Genomic DNA, 6,000 nt, shown 5'->3' with positions numbered 1-6,000 from the left:
AAAAGATGTCTACAAAATAATCAGTTCACACAGAAACCATGGTCTCCTTAGTATTCATATTTATAGAGCAGCAAAGGAAACCATGCCACAATGTGCATGTTTTCTATGCTACTAGTTTCAATCAAGTATATATTTGATACACCTGATGGTGACATGGACTTAGTTTCACATTTGAGGGAGGACTGTATCATCATCATCAATTAAAACCTTCAAAATCCACATTTAGATGGAGTTTGTTTTAAACCTAGGCTACTATCCTCCATCTGTTTGCATCTGTAGATTTCTTCTAAATTCACAAATTTAGATTTCAACATTTCAGGGGGAAAGACTCTTGATGTATGTAAGTCATTAACTTTAATAATAAGAATTTTTTAGGCCACAAAAACGTCCGGATTTTCCTTACAAGATCATAAATTACATTTAGCCTCGTCTTAAATTGATATGCTCATTTATTCATTATCGCGATATAATTTTTCTCGATAAAACAATATCAAGTTCGAGTTAATATCGTCAATACTCGATATCACTACTCAATATCGAGTTCGATAAATGTTCGATGATGTTTATGTGCCAAAAGCGGAACGAAACTCATTTGAACCGCACGCGCCTCACGTAGCCTACTTTTTATCCGCTCGGCTCAAAGTCCAAACGGCAGCGCAGCGCGAGCTCACGAGAGCAGACGCGTTTACTCTGATCGGCGCTTCAGAACTCCTGACCTGATATTTAGATACACTATTCAATAAATATATTTGTTTGACAGGGAAGCTGTGCGCAAACAGGAATATATATTATTTTCAAAAAAAAAAAAAAAAGCACCCCAGAAAAAAGGGCACTTTCTCTCCAGGAATAAAAAGGGCAGGTGCTCAAGCCCCTTTTGATGTCTATGTGTGCACGTGCCTGTGTGTATATATATATATAACAAATATGGGAAATGAAACTGGACAAAAACTGTTGTATTTGTGGTTTACTGGTGGGATTCTCAAGGTAATATGTCTGAGATCCTCCGGCCTTGCTTCTTCTTGGGGGAAGTTCTCTGAGGAAATGTCCAGAACTCCCGGCCGTGATTAAAGCATTTAGAGGACATTTGCTGAAGTCTGTTTGTCAATTATTCCTGCGCAGGAAGCAAGTTAGTTAGGGGGACAAGTATTAGCACCCAGCCGCCGTCGATGTGTAGACGCGCTAGGGTATAGGATTAGACTTAGCTGACGTCGATGTGTAGATGCGCTAGGGCAGGGGTCGGCAACCCAAAATGTTGAAAGAGCCATATTGGACCCAAAAAAAATAATAATAATCTGTTTGGAGCCGCAAAAAATTAAAAGCTTTATATAAGCCTTATAATGAAGGCAACACATGCTGTAAGTGTTATATTAGCTTTATTAGTATCAAAATGATAAGTAGGCTACAAATTAGAGCTTAGATCGGGCCCAAAAAATCAAGCCCGGCCCGGCCCGACACATTAAACGTAATTATGAGCCCGAGCCCGATTTTAACCCGACCATTTTTTAATGCGCGGGTCGTTATAACTGACGTTCTCAACTTTCTTTCTCCCGCCCGCAACATTTATGTTTTGTCCCGCTCCCGCCCGCAAATACACTTTTTTCTGTACCTCCAAATACTTTCAAGTTAGCCTACGTATCACCACCATACATCCTCCTGATAAATTATGTTATTAAACGTATGTTTAATAACGTGTGTCACAGTCTATGACGTAAATTCTTCGTTGACAGAAATGTTGAAATTAAATATTTATTATACACATTTTTACAACGTTGAAAAACTTTAAGAATATTTGTCATGTTTTTCCTCCTACAGAAATTATATTAAAACAAAATGTTTTTTTTCCATTTTCAAATTTTTGAAAAAGCTCCAGGGAGCCACTAGGGCGGCGCTTAAGAGCCGCGGGTTGCCGACCTATGCGCTAGGGTATAGGATTAGACTTAGCCGATGTCGATGTGTAGACGCGCTAGGGTATAGGATTAGACTTAGCCGACCTCGATGTGTAGACCCGCTAGGGTATAGGATTAGACTTAGCCGACCTCGATGTGTAGATGCGCTAGGATATAGGATTAGACTTAGCCGACGTCGATGTGTAGACCCGCTAGGGTATAGGATTAGACTTAGCTGACGTCGATGTGTAGATGCGCTAGGGTATAGGATTAGACTTAGCTGACGTCGATGTGTAGACGCGCTAGAGTATAAATATTAGGATTAGCACCCAGCCGCCGTCGATGTGTAGATGCGCTAGGGTATAGGATTAGCACCCAGCCGACGTCGATGTGTAGACGCACTAGAGTATAAATATTAGGATTAGCACCCAGCCGACGTCGATGTGTAGATGCGCTAGAGTATAAATATTATAGGATGTAGTTAGGTTTAGGGAAAAATCTACCACAAGGACAGAGCAGATGTTGATAAAAATGTTTTATGGTTCTTCACAAAACACAAGGTTCTGTTTACTGTATTTATTTATTTATTTATTTATTTGATATGGACATAACAACAGCATTGGACGAACCAGATACCTTGTTTTCAGTGTTATAGCAAAATTGCTAATTTGCAACACTTGTCCATAGGAGACAACACATGTCACCAATCACAACACAAAAAAATAAAGTAAAAATAAATACAGTAGTTACAAAGATTAGCAATACAAATCATCACTATACATTTTATACAGCATTAGCATGTGTGCAGCTTTGACTTGACTTTAGCCACTGTTTTAGACCTCTATCGAAGCTGGTCATGTCTGTCTGCAATTTTAAGTCAGTGGGCAGAGAGTTCCATAGTCTTGTACCGTTATAAGAGAAACTTGACTGACCGATAGATTTTATACATTTTGGAAGAACACAGTCCCCACTGACTGAGGCTCTGGTGGATGGTCTAAGTGAACCTTGACGCCTACGAATGAGAGCAAAAACAGTGGCGACACATTGCTGTTCAGACATTTAAAAACCAATTTCAAAATACTAAAATTTATAAAATTTTCAAAAGTAAAAAGATTATGTCTATGAATTATGTCACAATGATGCGATGTCACAGGTTTTCTATCAAAAACCTTTACCGCCTGCTTGTACGAGACAACCGGCTTTAGTATTGACGGGGATGTTTGTGACCAAGATGTGAGAGACGAGAGACTCTGAGAGACGTTGTGAAAAAAAGACATTGGATTCACACACACGGATATACAGTGTCTTAATGTGAATCAGTGACGGCATCTGTACTTGAAGACAAAAGTGATTCCTGCAGATGTCTGATCAGACACATTTTATGGCAGTATTAAAAGTCCTGTGTCAACGCCAAGTGACCACGATCAGTCCTGAGTTTAAAAGGGTCTCCTTCCTCTTCCTCTTCCTCTCCCGCCGCCTCTTCCTCTCCCACCGCCTCTTCCTCTCCCACCGCCTCTTCCTCTCGAAACCGCCTCTTCCTCCCCTTTGAGAATGTAAGTGTTCAGCCGCTCCTCATGATGGTCACGTTCAGCCTGCTGTTGAAATCGCTGCTTCTCCGTCTGTGCAAGTATAAGATGGAGTTAGTGGCGAAGCTAAAATGGTCCACAACTCGTCAAAGGGATTTTTTATAATTGGTTCCAAAAGGTTACTACTCTGATGAATCTTAGCAGTGTTGGGTTGACTTGTGATGAACTAAAAGCAGTGACACAATAAACGTATCTCCAACTGTTCAGTAGCACAATACCTCAGCTATTTTAAAAATAGTCTCTTTTCCACTAACAGGCGACCTTTTCAGAAAAAGATCAGGTTAGCTTGACAAAACTCGGGTTGTAATAAGATGTTTTTTCGTGCTCCTAAGAGGCACCGGGAAGCTTGATTCAGTTTAGTGATTCATCAGCTTACTTTAGTCATTCATTGGTTTGTTCTGACAGTTCATGGAAAGAGACAGTTCAAAGAAATGTCCCAGCATGGCATTTATAGTGAAATACAGTCTTTAAATATGAACTGCTGTCAATCATAATATTCTGACTCTTTTCTAGTTTTGTAAGTTGTATTAAGTGTTTAGTATTAAGTTATCTGTTCAAGTGTTTTTTTTTTTTTTAACCCTCATGTGGTGTTCGGGTCAATTTGACCCGGAGAAGATTTTCTTTTTCCCGAAAATACTAGTTAATGTTATCGCTTTGGACTGAAACTTAGTGACTTTGTTCCCAAACGGTTTAACTAAATCTCAGTTTTTTTGTGAAAATTTTCTTATTTTTTTGTGGGAGTTTTGTTACCTTGTTACACTTGTGGTGTTCCCGGTCAAAAATGACCGGCCTATAAAAAATAGCTTATAAGTCACTCATTATACCATATTTTCACCCAATCTTGGATTCAATCTTTTTGTCAACTTGTTCTCTTTCAATTAGGACTGGTTTTATATTTCTGTTTGCATCTGATTAATCGTGGGCCTCATTTGTCTGAAAGTAGGCATCTCATTTTTTGAGTAAAAAACAAATACTTTATGAGGAAATTTGGAAATATGAAAAAAAAAAAAATGAAAAAAATGGCTACTGTTGATCACACTAGTCTACTCTAATGTTTCACCAGGAATTTTGTTTTGAAACTTTTGTTTTGTAAAAAATATGGCACATAGTCACACTTGTGGTGTTCCCGGTCAAAAATGACCGGCCTATAAAAAATAGCTTATAAATCACTCATTATACCATATTTTCACCCAATCTTGGATTCAATCTTTTTGTCAACTTGTTCTCTTTCAATTAGGATTGGTTTTATATTTCTGTTTGCATCTGATTAATCGTGGGCCTCATTTATCTGAGAGTGGGCATCTCATTTTTTTAGTAAAAAACAAATAATTTATGAGTAAATTTTGGAAATATGAAATAAAAATATGAAAAAAATGGCTACTGTTAATCACACTAGTCTACTCTAATGTTTCACCAGGAATTTTGTTTTGAAACTTTTGTTTTGTAAAAAATATGGCACATAGTCACACTTGTGGTGTTCCCGGTCAAAAATGACCGGCCTATAAAAAATAGCTTATAAATCACTCATAATACCATATTTTCACCCAATCTTGGATTCAATCTTTTTGTCAACTTGTTCTCTTTCAATTAGGTTTTATATTTCTGTTTGCATCGGATTAATCGTGGGCCTCATTTATCTGAGAGTAGGCATGGTCAAAAATGGTCACAATGGCCGACCATTGAAAGTGAATGGGAGAGACTGAAAATAACAGAACAATTTAGTTTTCAGGAGCATGTTCATTATTTTCATGTACACATATGAGCATGTGTGCTTGCAAACATTGAGCCCTTGGACCTGTGCATGTATCGATACATTTATACACACGCTACCCAGACACACACACGTTAAAACACACAAACTTTTTTGAGTATTACACACATTCTTTTCCACAGAGAGAAATTTGATCCTACCCTAACCTGCATCTAATATACATTTATCCATCTGACATTACCACAGGGGCCAAGGGCAAGGGGCGGGGCAGGGGCAGGGGTCGCGGTTGCCGCAGGTGGGCGCCCTCGCCGTGGGGGCAGGGCCAGCTGAAGCGGTTCGCCAATATCCACATGAGCAGGCTTGAGACGGTCAATAGCCACCCGCTCAGGCCTGCCGCCCATATCCACCACAAAGTTCTTAGACCCCCCCACCAGGACATGGAAGGGCCCATCGTATGGGGGCTGCAGCGGTGTCCGATGGCCATCATGGCGGATGAAGACATACTTGGCTGATGGTAAATCCTTGGGCACATAGGACCGGGGAAGGCCATGGTGAGACGTTGGAATAGGAACAAAAGCATCTGCAATGTCCCGAGACGCAGCCCGATGTGAGGCAACTGACCACGGGGCCGTGGCATCTGGAAGAAACTCCCCCGGAACACGCAGAGGCTGGCCATACATCAGCTCGGCCGATGAGGCTTGAAGATCTTCCTTAGGGGCGGAGCGAAGGCCAAGCATAACCCATGGGAGGCGGTCAGCCCAGTCTCTGCCCGTAAGGCTGGCCCTGAGCGCGGCCTTCATGTCACGATGAAACCGCT

The 6,000-nt window shown here is 40.4% G+C and overlaps 1 pseudogene; it reads right to left on the bottom strand.

Annotated features, from left to right (window-relative positions):
• Nucleotides 1–3,415: 3,415 nt before the first annotated feature.
• LOC130088841 (nucleolar protein 10-like) overlaps nucleotides 3,416–6,000 on the bottom strand; it is a 48,867-nt pseudogene continuing 46,282 nt past the window's right edge.

The sequence above is a fragment of the Rhinichthys klamathensis genome, unplaced genomic scaffold, assembly GCF_029890125.1.
Source record: "Rhinichthys klamathensis goyatoka isolate OS25496 unplaced genomic scaffold, OSU_Roscu_1.1 h1tg000123l_1, whole genome shotgun sequence".
NCBI classification, from domain to species: Eukaryota; Metazoa; Chordata; class Actinopteri; order Cypriniformes; family Leuciscidae; genus Rhinichthys; species Rhinichthys klamathensis.
Note: the sequence above shows the minus strand (reverse complement) of the source record. Positions and strands in the feature narration are given on the sequence as shown.